The following is an 18,172-nucleotide window of genomic DNA, read 5'->3' as shown; positions in this document are numbered from 1 at the left end:
ATAGGTCAAAGAAGTGTATGTATTGAAGATATTTATTAATAAAGAATAAGTTTTGGTGAAGTATTGAATATATTTTTGTGTTCATTATCTATTGTTATATATATCGTTATGCATGCTTTTTGAAGAATTAGGCGAAATAATACATGTTATACTATCCTTTGTTGTGTTTATGCCTTAAGTACCAATATGTGAGGTTAATCATTAGCGTGAAGTTATTCATGTGAAGTTGTAGATAGATATAAGACATAATTGAACACACGGGCACCACAACGCAGATATCCCTCTAGCTACAGAAATCTGGTTTTGCATCCTCTCATAACTTCTTTGGGTGAGACTGCAATCTGCTTGTAGGTCATTGCCAAAAGGGCCAGTAGTTGAGGGTTTTGTTGGTGTGCAGTACACTTTGAACCTAGGTAAAGCCTCCTTAAACCAATAGATTTATTTAAACAAAAGTTTGAGAATTTGGTTCATATCTATTTTCATGGTGAATCTGAACCCCCTAATGTTTTCACTTCCCAAACTCTTGAAAATCAAGAGACACATATAATTTTAAAGGAGGAACCTACTATTCCTTTTGTTCCTTGTCCTCCTATTTTTTTAGTTCTAATGTAGGTGCCTCCTTATGATGATCTCGAAGTTGGGAAATTTGAAAATAAAATGGATGATCCATCTCTTCGACCTTCATCCATTTCTCATGATCCAAATCTAATGGAGGAAACCTTGAAATGGTTCGTGGAGCCTATGGTGAAGGCTAATTCTTCCACTCCTCAAGATTATACTAGCATTTAACTTCAATCTTGAATGATCTTGTTCAAAAAATTTATTAGTTCTTCAAGCGACATATGTCATCCTCTATCATCTATATGCCTTGACTCTTTGTACCATGATTCGCTTGATCAATCTATTTCACCAACTAGTTCTTCATGCTCTCTTGATTTTCAAGTTTTTGGTTCAAATTTTGATCAAGTACAAGGTGGTCATATTACATAGCTAGAGGAGCAGGAAAGTGAGGATTCTTCCATATTTCTTCTCTTTTCAAAGTCCCTCATGTCAAGATGATGCCATTCTATTCTAGGATGGTTCTGAATCTACTAACCTCGGTAGTCAATTGAATGACGTTTATTTTCTTAATAAATCTATACTCTTGGGAAACCATCATTCTAATATTCATGAATCCATTTATTTATGTGATGATGAATAACCAATTGCACCAATTGATCTTTCGATTCCTCGATAATATTTTGATTTGAAAGATTTAGATCTAGAATATAATTTGGTCAAAGAATATGTTCTTATGGAAACTTCCTCTCCATCTCACTATCCTTTGTTCTCTAATGTATGTGATGCATCTACTTGCGATGAAGATACTCCATGCTATTCAAGTTCTTCATATGATGAGTTAACTTCTCAATTGACACAAGGTAGTGAGGTTAGCCACGATGAAAAATGAAATAATCAAATCATTGAATATCCACTCTACTCCTTGTCCTTTTTAGTTTTGTATGAGAGCGATGATTCAAATAAGCTTGCTCATGAAATTTCCCGAATTCATACATATCTAGATTTTCAATTAGAAGAATATTTATACTTAATTAATCTAGTTGTTGAATTTGTAAAATATGGTCAAATTATTAATAGAGACAATTTCCATATGGTTAGTAGTGGTCCTATTGAAATGACTGGTAGTAGTTATTCGCACACCATGCATGATCTGATTCAATATTCAAAATGTGATTTTATAGTCCTTGAAAGTATTGGAACTTGTTAGGAAGTTGAGGCACTTCAACTTCCAATGATGGTTATGTCAGGATCTCGGAACTCTGGTAAGATCTCTAAACTAAGTCAGATCTGGTTTTTCTCACAAAATTATTTTCTTTGCATGGTTTCACTAGATGTAAATTCCTTCTTAAAAGATGTTTGGTATTTTGGATATAGTCTTTCGAACTTTCAAGATCTAATTTTTGATTGGATTCAATATTCTATTTCGATTGATTCATCTCCATGTAAGGCTCTTGTACTTAACTTGGGTTTGGAGTGTGTTTCTCTCATAGAATCATGGAATTGTGAAGTTGATCATTTCAAAGATTATCTTTGGTCAAAGAAATCATGTCTATCAGATGCATTTGAAAATAGTCAACTTCTGGTTTTTCATGTGAATGTTATATGACTAATAGTTTTCTTCATTGCACCTGAAATCCTCTTGATCGCTAGTGAATGCATGAGTTATTTGGCGAATCAAATTATTCTTCACTCATTGTATCTTGAATGGTTTCATGTGTTTTCTATATTGTCATTCCTTTTTACTTCTTTTGATGATTATGATGCTAGTGTAGTGTGTAACCAATTACAAGAAAATGGTTTGTTACTCTAATCACGCGAGGAAAATTATTTTATTATTCAAATTATTTCTGAAAATGTTCATACTGACCTATCCTTATTGTCTTATTATTTAGGATCTTATGCTTTTATTAATCTTTCTAATCAAAATTCCTTAGATATTTATGGTTCATCATCTCCCTATTTGGATACTTTCTAGCAATTGAGGCACTTCTATAACACCCTCCTCCCATTTTTACCCAAGTTAACCATTCTACTGAGGTAAACATGTGAGGAGAGGCTACTATGATCTGATTCAACTCCCCATGTACATTTAAGGAAGTGAAATAGACAAAACACAACCAACCTGACCTTATACACATGCTACAAAACCTCGAGGAGCCAACCAACCTTTCCAGGTGACCAACCCCTGGGGAAACTTAACATATTACTGAACTAGAGCCTCAGACGATCCCATGACATGGGCATGCATGTGGTTTGGACCCTCCAGTAACTCCCATAGTAAGGGAATGTATGCGACTGGGGTCTTTTTCAGTTAGTTCTGAGCCTACAACCCCAAATTATGTGCCATGTTTTAAGGGCCAGGACTCAGGCCACTACCTAGAACTCCATGAAACTTCCATAAATGAAAAGTAACATTGAAACAATGATACAAATTCAAATATGTGAAAAAATACTTGATTGGACTCTTACTAGCCATGACAGGAATTTCATCAAACATGCCACAAATATGCATTCTACTTGTCATAATAATAGATATGAGCATAAGGGTCTCATACTTATCTAAGAATCAGTATGTAACACCCTCCTCCCACCTTTACCCAATCAACTAGCTAGTTGGGGTGAACATGTGATGCAAGGCCACTACGATATGATTCGACCTCCTAAGTCATGTTAAGGAAGTGGAACTAGTGGAAACACACCATACAAACATTCAACATTGGCATTAGGACCCTCAAGAACCAATCCAACATTTCTACCAACCAACCCTTGGGTCCCACTAAGATTTTGGACCATTTGACCTCTAGACACTCTCATGCTATGGGCATGCTAGCGTCCAAGGACCTCTGGATGCTCTCACAGGCCTGCAATCCAACATCCAGGGAATATTTTGCATAGTGTTGTGCCAACCTCCCCGGGATTTGAGCCACTTTTTTAGGCCCAGAGCCCAAGTCACTGCCTGGAATTGAATGACATCTTGAGAATAGTAAAATAATAAGGAAATGGCAGTACAAATGAAATCACTTGAATGATACCTTAACTGGACCCCTACTAGCCATGACAGACATTTCTTCAAACATATCACGAATATGTAATCTATAGGTGTAAATAAGATATCTGAGCATAGGGGTCTCATACCTAACTGAGAATCGCTGAGAAGCATTGATGCCTCCACACATCAACTGCCATTTCATCCATTAGGTCATAGAGACATTGTTCATTCATTTACAAGTAAAAACATAATGAGATACATACATATCTTCTATCATAAAAACATATATATAACCAACATAAAAGAAACATAAATACCAATGAAATCACAGCCATATGATCCACATATAAACTAGTATAATACTCTCTTTAGTCATTCAACCTTGTGCCATATTCTAAGCATGAATGTGGGATCTCACAGAAAACATCAATTTGAAACCATCCACGGCTTCCAAAGGCCATCCACCTCAACCTATCAAATAATAATTCCACCTCATGATAAAAAATCACAAAACCATTTATTCTCTATCCTAGCCATCCAGGGCTCTAGATTGTTTGTTCCAACCAAGGCTCCAAGACTAGTAACTAAACCCACACTTGTCGTTGGGCTCCAAAGCGTTTGTCCAACCAAGGATCTAGGACTAGTATCTCAAACCACCAAGGGCTCCAGAGCATTTTTCCAACCAAGGCTATGGGACTAGTAACTCAACCTAAGCTATTACAAGGCTCTAGAGCATTTGTCTAACCAAGGATCCAAGAACTAGTAACTCAACCCAAGCTAAGGAAATATGAGAACCAACCAAAACAAAACAAGGAAATGAACCCACAATCTCCATGACTATCCAAGAAATGGAAAGGTTAGGCAATCCATTCTTAATACAGGAAATCCTCCATGAATGTGATAGATCATGACCAATAATCCACATGCATATGTTATGCATGCCAAAACTAGTGATGAAAACATACATGCAACTCAGTACCTACAAAAAAATCCCATTGTAGCTGCTGATCTTGATGTCCTCTTGCACTTTCCTGCTCTTCCTTTGCCTTCTTGCTCCAAAAATCCAAGTATGCCACACCCTCCAAGAGCGCTCCAAGAAAAGTCTAAGTATCCAAGAGTATGGGAGAGAGAGAGAAGAATGAGAAATCTCCAACACTGAACTAAAAAAAGGTTACCAAATGATCCTCAAAATCCTTTTTATGAATGAGGGCTCTATTTTCTTCATTTTCCTCCTCACATGCAACTTGTGACCTTTCACCTCCCTTTTCTCCTAATTTCCATTATTTTCATAAATAAATGTGCCAAGAATGTCATTTTTCCATTCCAAAGCCTTAGCCATTAATCAATCACAAGTGATCCCCATCACTAGGATTTTTCCCAACATTCATCTTGGAATAAGTGTCCCATTAACCATGGTTATTATTTTTCCTTTATTAACTTTTATTACAGGGAATTTTCACTAGGGTTGTTATATAACCCTCCCCCTTGGGGAAACACCTTCCTTGGTGTCCAACAACACCTATAACCATAAGACTATTGTAAGCAAAATATATTGCCAATGGAGCTTTATAGCTTAGCTTGATGCAGTATTTACAATTATCAACCTGTTAAGAAGAAAACTAACATGAAAACATGATAAACATAACATCATAATGACATGACACCCATGCTGCATATTGGAGCTTTATAACATAGCTCATGGTGGTGTTTACACCCATATACATATGTACATATATAAAAATCACAAAAACATATACCAAAACATATGCCAAGACATATACCAAAACACCATACCAAAACTACTTTGCCTCAACTGAAAAACAAGGAAGGATACATAGTCTGCATATGATCTGCCATCTCCCATGTAGCTTCATCAGGCCCAAAGTGCTTCCATAGTAATTTAACTTGCTCGATTTCTCGGTTCTAGAGCATGAGCACCTTTTTCTGCAATATACGTTGAGGCTCTGGCGGGAATTCTCCATTTGGTTCCACCTATAATACATACCAGTCAATCACATGATCAACATATCTAACATAATTCTTAAGCAATGACACATGGAAAACATCATGTACTTTCACTGTCAGAGGTAGTTCAAGTCAATAGGCTACTAGCCCAATCCTCTCAATGATACTCAAGGTTCCACAAAGCTGTGGTGCCAAGTTGGCACATGATCCATTCTGTAAGGAGCTCTTCTTTAGTTTGATGGACAACTACACCTATTCTCCAACCTGGAAGTTTTTGAACAACCTGTTCCAATCTGCACAGCTCTTTTTCCTATCATGTGCCTCCTTTAGATTCTTCTTGATCACTTTCATTTCCTGTTCCATGTCCACCAACATGTCTGGTCCAATCAACACCCTATTAACCGGATCACTCCAACTAATGGGAATATTGCAATTCCACCCATACAATGCCTCAAACAGACTCATCTTCAAAGATTCCTGATACCCATTGTTGTAAGCAAACTCTACTAGTGGAAGTTACTCTTCCCACCTTTTTCTCCTGATGTATCACATACATCCACAACATGTCCTCCAATATCTTGTTGACCCTCTCTGTTTGTCCATATGTCTGTAGATGATCGGCTGTATTGAAGGCCAACTTTGTGCCCAAACCTACAAATAACTCCTTCCAAAACTTGGAAGTGAACTTCGCATCCCTGTCTGACATAATATTCTTCGAAACACCATGCAATTTGACCTCATATATGATGAATACCTATTCTACATCGCTAGTTGAGAATGTAGACTTCACTGGAATGAAGTGCACAAACTTTTTCAACCTACCCATGAAAACTATGATGGAATCATGCCGCCTCACTGTCCTCCGCAAACCTATGATGAAGTCCATGGAAATGACTTCCCATTTCCACTTTGGAATAGAAATTGGTTGTAGCAGTCCACCTGGATGATTACACTCTGTCTTCATGCGCTGACAATCAAAAAACCTATCCACAAACTTTGCTACATACCTCTTCAAGTTTGGCCAACAATAAAATCTCTTAACTACTATGTTGGGCCTCTAAAAAATGTCATCCACTTTCACCTTCATTTCCATCATTTTACCCTCATTTTGTAACTCTATAGCCCCATAACCCTACATTAAGTAACCATTTTCATAATCATATGGTTTTATCATTATTATTTTCCAAGTCATTTATTTTAAGTATTTTAAGTGAATTTGTGATTAAATATTAGAAAATTAACACATTTTCATATATATCTAAAAGTTTTATGAGTTTTGTGATATTGTAGGCTTACTTGGAGATTCTAGAAGGGTCCTACTTGGCCATCCAACCACAAATTCGAATTTCAAGTTCCAACTCATGAAGATTTGTGGAATAATTGTAGAATATGTGGATCATTAACTATGCACATTCAAAGGAGAAGAATCATGGATGAGAGGAGTTTTTAGAGGATTTGCATCTTACATTTTTAGGAGATTGGTTGTAACCACAAGAGATAAATGTGCATTTAGAAGAGACCTAAGGATCTATATTTATTGTATAGTTATCCTCAATTTTTGTTTAAATAGGAGTGCACCCTTCATCCAAAGGGTTTTCAATTGTAAGTTGTCGATAGTGGTTAGTGGTTAGAGGTAGCTATTTGTTAGTTTCTAGTTGGAGGTTTCAAGTTCCATCCAAGATGTGATTTGGAAAGTGAGGAGAGAGAATTCTTGTAATATCTTGTAACTCATTTTATGAAATACATATTTCCAATCTCTAAGATGTGATAGTTGTTAAATGTGCTTGCTGAGGAATGGAGGGCCCCCATCAACCACAGTTTTCACACCTTTGTACATATTGGTAACATAGTGTAGTTATTTTATTTCATTTATTTTCAGTAAGTGTGTTTTTCCTTTTAGCAAGTGTGACTTCATTTCAGTGGGTGTGAGTGCGATTTCAATTATGCAAGTGTGGTGTGATTTTCATTTATGAAAGTGTGGTGTCATTTCAATTTTGAAAGTGTGATTTTAATTTCAAGCAAGTGTGATTTCATTTATGCAAATGTGATGTGATTTCAATTATGCAAGTGTGGTGTGATTTTCATTTATGCAAGTGTGGTGTGATTTCAATTCTACAAGTGTGATTTCAATTTCAAGCAAGTGTGATTTCCTTTATGCAAGTTTGATTTAAATTTATTTATGTTTGGTTTGGTTTGGATTGAATTGATTTAATTAACTCTGTAGTTGGTTTTAATTGCATTAGATTAATCTATTCTAATAAATAACCACCTAGTACATATAGTACAAGTATACTCGTTAGTTCTATGAACCTTGGGTTGACAATTAATGATAGGGATTTAACTTGCAAATAAATCACCCAACATACTGTAAGTGTCTTTTGATAACCTGGGTGACCCAAATATGGTTTCGCATGAAACTGCCTCAAGATCACCTTCTTGAGCTCATTACTAGTTGGCACATATATCATATCTCTGAATTGGATCAATCCATATGTTGTAAGGAAATATTCCACATCCTATTCACCTATACCTATGCATGTACCGCTACCTAAAACATGTACCTGTACCTGCATGTGTACCTATACCTGTATGACCACATGTACATGTACCTGTACTATCACTTGTACCTATATCTATACTATCACTCGTACTCTGCTGAAACCTATGCATAATATCCATATATCTAACATCTACTAACTTGCCTGCAAGATCCTATCCTGTAAGTCTGTCCCATAGGAGCTCATATCTACTAAGTGATTTACCTGTACTCGTTTGCTAAGAGCATCTGCCACTTTGTTCTCTTTACCTTTGATATACCTGATCTTAAAATTGAACTCACTAATTGTAGCCAACCACTGAGTCTGCTTACCATTCATATTCAATTGGTCAAATAGATACTGCAAACCACTGTGATCACTCATCAATGTAAACCTCCTACCTAGGAGATAATGTCTCTACATCTTCAATGCATGTATAATCCCTGCCAACTCGAGGTCATGTGTGGGGTAGTTTTTCTCGTGCTCATTCAGTTTTCGCAACTCATAGCATACTACTTGTCCATTCTTCATAAGGACCCCACCAAGTCCTTTCTTGCAAGCATTTGTGCATACTACAAAGTCTTTATCCATATTTGCAATCTTTGACATTGGTGCATGTGTCAAAAAATGCTTAAGATACTCAAAAATAGCCTCACACTCCTCTTTCCATTCAAACTTCTTACCTTTCCTCTCCAATGATATGATAGGATAAGCAATTTGTGAGAAGTTCCTGATGAACCTATGGTAATAACTAGCCAACCCCATGAAGGATATCACCTCATCAACATTCCTAAGAGCTACCCACTCCATGATGGCCCTTAACTTGTCTGGATCTACTACAATGCCTTCATTGGAGACAAAATTTCCCAAGAAATGTACCTCAGTTTGAAAGAAACTACACTTGCTAATATTAACATACAACTGATGTTCTCTCATCAACCTCAACATTGTTGCTAAATGTTCGGCATGCTCTTCCTCATTTTTAGAATATACCAATATGTCATCATTAAACACAATAACAAAATTTTCCAAATACTGACTCAACACACTATTCATCAAGCACATAAATGTAGCTGGAGAATTAGTCAAACCAAATGGAACTACAACAAACTCATAATTCCCATACCTAGTCCAGAAAGTTATCTTATAGATGCACTCCACTTTGATGTGCACCTGATGATAAATAGATCTTAGATCAATCTTCGAGAACATTATTGCTCCCTTCAACTAATCGAAAAAGTCATCAATCCTTGGCAATTGATACCTGTTCTTGATGGTCACATTGTTCAACTACCTATAGTCAATGCATAATCTGAGAGTACCATCTTTCTTCTTCACAAACAAGACCGGTGCGCCCCATGGTGCTACAATTGGCCTATGTATCCCTTGTCCAACATTTCCTTCAACTATAGCTTCAATTCTACCAACTCAGGTGTGCTCATCTTGTAAGGTGCTTTTGATGTTGGAGCTGCCCCTAGCTCCAACTCAATAGAAAATTATACCTCCCTGTGAGGTGGAAACTCTGTAATGTCCTCAGGAAATACATCCTTGAACTGATGTAGAACTGTGTACCTGCTCAAAACATCTGCATCCTCAACTTCCTTACCTTTGTCACTATAAATGTGAACTGCAAATAACATACCCCCTTCCCTGCAACTGTGCTTAGCCTGCATAGTTGTCACCATCCTAACTAATGTGGATTTCTTCTTTCCTTGTAAGACCCTTGGTTCCCCATTGTCATCCAATTACTCAATAGTTTTTTCATAATAATCCACCTTGGTTCTATGAAGATACAACTAATCCATTCCCAAAAACATAGTGTATGATCCCAACGATAATACATTCAAATGTGTTGTGGTAGGCATACCATTAAAATCAAATGCACAAGCTCTTACCCAATGGTGAACTTGAATCTTTGTACCTGTAGACAATTTCACTAACCAATATTTTGCATGCAATTCCTTACTCAAACAACACTTATCCACCAAGGCAGGACTAACATAGCTTTAATTAGATCCAGGGTCAATCAAAATAGAAATAGCTTGATCACAAATCTTACCATCCATCTCAATGATAGATTCTTAATGGTTTGCGTGTTTTTTTATCTAATGTTGCATAAATATGAGGAAAGCTCTGACAAACATCCCCTACAGTCTATGTGTCTTATGCACTATATATCTAATGTCTACTACCTTGATACTATGGAAATCTCTCCTGCTATGATCCCCTCCACAAGTCCAACACCATACAGGCACCTTATTATGCTCCTCAAATCGATGTCATTGTCCTCTATCTGACACATTGAACTTCTTAAATGGTGCAACATTCTCTTTATTATTTGTACCCTTATATCTTGCTTGTTTCTTGTCCCATTTCCCTTTGTTCCTTGCATTACCTTTCCAATCTACGCTTGGATTGTTTGTATCAATGCTTTAATTTTATGATGGTCTCCTCTAATGATTTAGGCTCATCAAACTCAATCTTGTCTTTAAATTCAACTAGTAATCCACTAATGAACCTTTGAATCTTAACCTTCTCCTCCGTGAGATAAGGCACATACCTCAGTAACTCCAAGAACCTGCTAGTGTACTCCTCATCTATCATGGATCCCATCTTTAGCTCATAGAATTCTTTTTCCTTGTCATCAAAGTATCTCTCCGACATATACTTCTTCTTGAATAGATGATGAAACTGACTCCAAGTCAAGTCCTCTTCATGAATACATCTAACATTCTTCACATCTTCCCACCAAATGTCTGCTTTACCTTTGATATTGAATGTAGCTACTATGGCTTTCATGTTCTCTGAATAATCATGTAACGTGGAGAACTTCCTCAAGCCAAGCAACCATGATCATAGTTCCTATCTAAATAAAAACTAGAATAATACCTGTGTCTATCCCTTCTCCTCTCTGGAGTGTCCAACAATCTGCCATCTATAACTGTGTCATCTCTATCTAACCTGTGACCACCATGCAACCTAGTGCCATATTCTCCATTAGTTTTGTCCTCTTTCTCATAGTTGATTCGACATGGTCCCTATCGCTGCAAATCTGAAAAACTATGAAGTATCATTGCATTTACCTCTTCTTGATTTTCTTATGCCTGCATGATTCTGTCATTATTTTCCTTACAACTCCTTATTTCTTCCTTTAAGATTCTCAATGTATCTGCCAAATTGGAAGAGTTATGAACACCATACTTCTCTTCTAATTCATAAGAAGCGTCTTTATAGTCAACCATATTTCTATCCATTTGATATTTATAACTATAAGGTATATCATGTTAGCTAAACCAAATCACAATAAACCAACGTACCTTAGTATAGCTCGAGAGGATACCTTGTCTGCAAGATCAACAAATCAGCGTGATACATTTATAACATAATCATGACAACATATAGAAACATAACACATAAGCATATAATCATGCAACCATCATTCTAGCTAGGGTCCATTCATTAATGCATGACCTTATCAACGACACATGCTACGACATTATGCATGAAAGAAATCATTACATCACTATACACTTGACCACATGCACACATGAACATGCATAAGCAATGCGTAATCAGTCACACACATGCATAAACACATAAAATCAAGCATAAACGTATAATACTTGAAACCAAACCTACAAGAATGATACATGCAACCAAGCATACAAGAATGTAGCCAAACATAAAAGAATGTAACCAAGCATGCAAAATGATACATGCAAGCGACATATAACAACATGTAACCAGTCATACACTCATGACGATGCATCCCACAATAAAAACATAAACTTCCACATGGCGACATCACTACAACCATGATTCAACATTATCCAAATGCAACACGCACATGGAATGCAAGCGTAAGAGAAACACATGAACCTGACATGCATGCATGACTAACACATGGCCCATCCAGTCCGAGGGGTGACATGCTTTGATACCACTCTGTAACACCCTCCTCCCACATCTACCAAAGAAACCAGACAATAGAGATGAACATGCAACAAGAGGCCACTATGACATGGTTCGACCTCCTAAGTCACATTAAGGAAGTGGAACCGCTAGAAACACACCATAAAGACATTGAACATCAGCATTAGGACCCTCAAGAACCAATCCAACATTTCTACCAACCAGCCCCTAGGTCCCACTGATATTTTGGACCACTTGACCTACGGATGCTCTCATGTTATCGGCATGCCAGCATCCAAGGACCTTTGGACGCTCTCACAGGTTTGCAAGCCAGCATCCAAGGACTATTTTGCACAGTGTTGTCCCAGCATCCCCGGTATTTGAGCCACTTTTTCAAGCCCAAAACCCAGGTCACTGCTCATAATTGAATGACATCTTCAGAACTGTAAAATAACACGGAAATGACAATACAAATGAAATCACTTGAATGATACCTTGACTAGACCCCTACTAGCCATGACAGGAATTTCATCAAACATATCACGAATATTAATCTATAGGTGTAAAGAATAGATCTGAGCATAGGGGTCTCATACTTAGCGGAGAAACACTAAGAAGAATTGATGCCTCAACACATCAATGGCCATTTCATCCATTATGACATAGATACATTGTTCATTCATTTACAAGTATAAACATGATGAGAGCCATACATAGCTTCTGTCATAAAACATATATATAACCAACATAATAGCAATAGAAATATGAATCAAATCATAACCATATGATCCAAATATAAATGAGTATAATACTCACATAAATACAAGGAGAAATAACCTCATATTGATGATGCAAAATCCAAACTTGGGATGGGACTTCTTCATTCTACCCGACCGTAGAATGGGTGAGAAAAATATCTCTTCATTCATTCACCCACGTTCCGTATTCCAAGCATGAATGTGGGATCTCGTAGAACACATCAATCCAAAACCATCCAGGGCTTCTAGAGGCCATCCACCTAAACCCATCAAAAAATGAGTCCACTTCATGATCAAACATCACAAAACCATTATCAGATTGGTCTCTATCCCAGCCATCTAGGGCTCTAGAGTGTTTGTTACAACCAAGGCTCCAAGACTAGTAACTCAACCCACAGTTGTCTCCAAGCTCCAGAGTGTTTGTCCAACCAAGGCTCTAGGACTAGAAAATCATCCCACCAAGAGATCTAGAGAAATTTTCCAACCAAGGTTACAGGACTAGTAACTCAACCCAAGCTAAGGAAACATAAGAACCGACCAAAACAAAACAAGAAAATGACCCTAAATCTCCATGGCTATCCATCAAATGGCAAGGTTAGGCAATCCATTGTCAATCCATACAATCCTTCATGCTAGTGACAGATCATGACCAATTATAATCCACATGCATATGTCATGCATGCCAAAACTAGTGAGGAAAACATACATGCAAATCGGTACCTGCAAGAAAATCCCATTGTAGTTGTTGATCCTGATGTCCTCTTGTGATTTCCTTCTCTTCCTTTTCCTTCTTGCTCCAAAAATCCAAGTATCCCACACCCTCCAAGAGTGCTCCAAGAAAACTCTAAGTATCCAAGAGTATGAGAGAGAGAGAGAGAATTATGGGAGAGCTCCAATAGTGAAATGACAGAAGGTTACCAACTAATCCTCATAAGCATTTTTATAAATGAGGCCTCTATTTTCTTCATTTTCCACTATTTTCCTTCATTTTCCTCTTCTCATGCAATCTATGAAATTTCATCTCCCTTTTCTCCTAATTTCCATTATTTTCATAAATAAATGTGCCAAAAATTCCATTTTTCCTTTCCAAAGCCTTAGCAATTCCTTTTCCAATTTTCTTAGCCATTAATCAATCACAAGTGATCCCCATCACTAGGATTTTCCCCAACATTCATCTTGGAATAAGTCTCCCATCAACCGTGGTTATTATTTTGCCTTTATTAACTTTTATTACATGAAATTTTCACCAGGGTTGTTACACACTAAGATGCATTAATGCCTTATCACATTAGCTACATTATCCTCTATTGGGTCATATATTCATTGTTCATTCATTTGAAAATCAAAACATTAGGAGATCCATACATCTTCACTATCATAAAACATAATCATAACCAACATATAAACAAAAAAATAATAACGATACAACATCCATATAATTCACATATAAACTAGTACATTTACGCATGGAATACCAAGGAGAAGAAACTCTTATTAATGAATGCAAAATCCAATTGGGTTTGGGACTTCCACGAACCACCCGACCATATATTGGTTGAACCAAATATTTCTTTCAGCCAATCACCCTCATGCCATATTCCAAGAATGAATGTGGGACTCATAATAAAAAATAAACCAGGCTTCCCAAGGCTACAACACCTCACCCTCAGGATTTACAACAATCCACATTAGATCACTAGTCCATAATCAAGACTCCAACCTTTAGGATTTATTGTATATCTTTCCATTCATCGACCAAATATTCCTAGGTCTGATCAAGGGCACCCACCTTTAGGTTTTACTGTATATCCCATCATTCACTGATTGAGGATTCCTAGGCCCACTGAGGCAACACAAAATCTGACTTTACGACAACCCACAATCCATTTTAGGGGTTACTATGCCAAGGCTTTACCACAATCCATAGTTCGGTTCAGGGATCACTAGGCCAAGTGTTCTTTCTTTTAGAGATACAGCTCATTCAGATTTGAATCCATTCGACAATCCAACTCAACTAAAACATGAGAACCCCATCAAACCATAGCTATCCTAAAATGACAAGGTTAGGATGAAAACCTTGTCACACCTAGCAACACCCATGCCAATGACATCAATAGAACTAGGAACACACATGCATAACCATGCATGCCAGAACTAGCAAGGAAATCACATATGCAAATCGATACCTGCAAATAATCTCGTTGTAGCTGCTAGATCGTGCTCTTTCTTGCTTGGTTCTTGCTTTCCTTTGCCTTCTTTTCTCTTCTTGATCCAATTCTAAAGTGCTCTAAGAAAAATCTAAGTGTCCAAGAGTGAGAGAGAGAGAATAGAGAGAGCTCCAAAACTGAACTAGAAAAAGGTACCAATTGATCCTCAGGAGCCTTTTAATTAATGAGGCCTCTATTTTATTAAATTTCCATTATTTTCCTTCATTTTCCTCCTCAAATGCACCCTGTGACCTTTCACCTTCCTTTTATCCTAATTTCCATTATTTTCATAAATAAAATGCCAATTAATGCATCATTCCTTTCCAAAGCCTTTGCCATTTTCCTTAGCCATAATAAACAAAATGAACACCCACACTAGCAATTTTTTCCCAACATTCAGCTTGGAATAAGTGTCCCATAACCGTGGCTATTATTTTTCCTTTATTAACTTTATTACATGGAATTTTTATCAGGGATGTTACAAAACCCTCCCCCTTGGGGGAACATCCTCGGTGTTCAATGACACCTACAACTAACAAGACTGTTGTAAGCAAAACATATGTCCCATGGAGATTTATAACTTAGCTCGTTGAAGTATTTACAATGGTCAACCTGCTGAAAATCAAACCAACATGACTACATAACAACATGACGACTGTTGGCTCACTGATTTTTCATCATTCCCACTGTCTTTTTACTCATTAAACCATTACTTCCAACCATTCATTGCACCATCCCACTCACTTACCACCATTCATACCGTAATTCTTCACAAAGTACCATTATGTTCCTTTATATAACTAAGTGGTTAATTAACATTGATTTTGCTTTGTTTTTAGTAAATTAAGGAGAATTATGCATGGTTTTACTAATGATAGTTTGACAATTCAAGATTCTACACCTCAAGTAAATTTTCGTAGCTATCTCCATGGTTAAGGTAGTAGCACCACTCTAAAAGGAAATCTAACACATGGACTTGGTTCTTAGAAGCTCCAATATGGATTTGTGTTGGTTAAAGTCTACCCAACTCACACGTGTGAACCTCCAACAAGAAATCAAAGGAAAAACAGAGCAGTTTTGACTAGTCAACTTCAATCATTTTATGATCAAATTAAAATGAAATTTGGAAAATGAAAACATGGGTTTATTTCAACATGAGACCAGTTATTCTCTCAATGACCATTTGAGATATTTTTGGGGTTCTTTGTAGCCCTATTTTACAAAATACGTGAGAAAACAATGCCCCAATGTGTCAATCAATGCCCAGTCAAGAAAAACGAAGTTGGAATGAATTAGGCTTCAGAAAATTCATGGCAATAAGGTGTCATTTTAGTTCTCATTCTTAGCCATAATATTCTCAATGTGGTTACAATTTAAACTCTATATAAATGCTTCATTTGGAAGCAAAACATAGTTCAAATTTTGATGTTATTGTAGAGAATTATTATTGTGAAGAAAACTTTCTTTGCACACTCCAGTTAATACAAATATTTATTATGGCGTTCCTATAATTGTTATTGGTGATCTTCTTCATGTGATCTGAGTTTCCAATAACTCAGACTCGTTAGGAGGGCTCCCTGAACATGTGTGAGAATAGTTAGATGTATTTCATTCTGAATTAATTTCTTTATGCTTTGCATTGTTGATTGAATGTCATTCCATTTAGATGCTCTGATATTTTATTTTGAATAGGATCTCTGCTTATTTTTCTTTGTTCCATCACAGGTTGAGCGCTTAACAACAAAACAAAACAAAAACCAAAAACATTTATTTTATGCTTAGTCTCAACTCTAATTTTGAATACACACATCAATAATATTATGCTATGTTCATTTCTCTTTTAAGACTTCTCTTTAGAGTATTTTCAAGTCTATAGAATAGCTTTTCCTTCACAAGTAGAATTTTCTTATTTTGTTTTAAAACTCAAAATAAATTAATTTCAAGAATTCTTCGAATAGATTATGCATAAATTTGCTTCAAGATTTCATAAAAGAGACTTATTTAGTGTATATCTCCTTTTCAAGCATCTTAGAATAGTTTTGTTTCAAAGTTCCATAGAATAAAACAATTTCATTTCTTTGTCTCATAGAATAAATCTTGAAGATTATCTTAGTTTTCTTTGAAATTTTTAATTCTCTAGCTTTTGGGAAAGAACATGTGCATACTCATCTTAGTGATCTTCATAAATAAGTTTCATTTTCTTGTCAAAATTTTGAAATAGATTGACTAACTTTTCAAAAGTTTAAAGTTGATCCCTAGCATATATAGTGCAACTATGCTTCACAAGTTCACGAAACCCCAAGTTTGACAAGTAATTTAACAGTCAATTAAATTACCCAACAAGAACCATAATGGCATGACACCCATACCTCTTATTGGGGATTTATAACACAACTCATGGTGATATTTACATCCATATACATATGTACATAAACCAAAACATCACACCAAAATACATACCAAAAATATTCTCTCAACCAACAAATAAGGAAGGATACGTAGCCTACATCTAGTCTGTTATCTTCCATGTTGCTTCATTGGGCCCAGAGTGCTTTCCACTACACTTTAACTTGCTCAATTGCTCGGTTCCAGAGCATGAGCATCTTTATCTACAATATACATTGAGGTTCCGAATAGAATTATCCATCTAGCTCCACCTGCAATACAGACCAATCAATCACATGATCAACATATTTAACATACTTCTTAAGGAATGACACATGGAAAACATCATGGACTTTCATTGTTGGAGGTTATGCAAGTCGATAGCCTACTTGTCCAATCCTTTCAAGAATATTGAAAGGTCAACAAAACCGAGGTGCCAACTTGGCACATGATCCAATCCACAAGGATCTCTTCTATGGCTTGATTCACAAATCCACTTGTTCCCTAACTTGAAACTCCTTAAACAACCTGTTTCGATATGCATAACTTTTTTTCCTGTCCTATGCTACCTTTAGATTCTTCTTGATTACCTTCATTTCCTATTCCATCTCTTCCAACATATCTTGTCCAATCAACACCCTGTTAACTGGATCACTCCAATTGATGGGAGTATTAAAACTTCACCCATACAATTCCTCAAATGGACTCATCCTCAAATTCCTGATACCCATTGTTGTAAGCGAACTCAACTAGTGGAAGATACTCTTCCCACTTCCACTGTTGATGCATCACATACATCCTCAACATATCCTCTAATATCTTGTTGACCCTCTCTACCTATCCACCTATCTACGGATG

The sequence above is a fragment of the Pinus tabuliformis genome, chromosome 3_2, assembly GCF_031772625.1.
Source record: "Pinus tabuliformis cultivar Carrire ecotype Pingquan chromosome 3_2, CPIR1, whole genome shotgun sequence".
Lineage (NCBI taxonomy): Eukaryota > Viridiplantae > Streptophyta > Pinopsida > Pinales > Pinaceae > Pinus > Pinus tabuliformis.
This window is presented reverse-complemented; position numbering follows the sequence as displayed.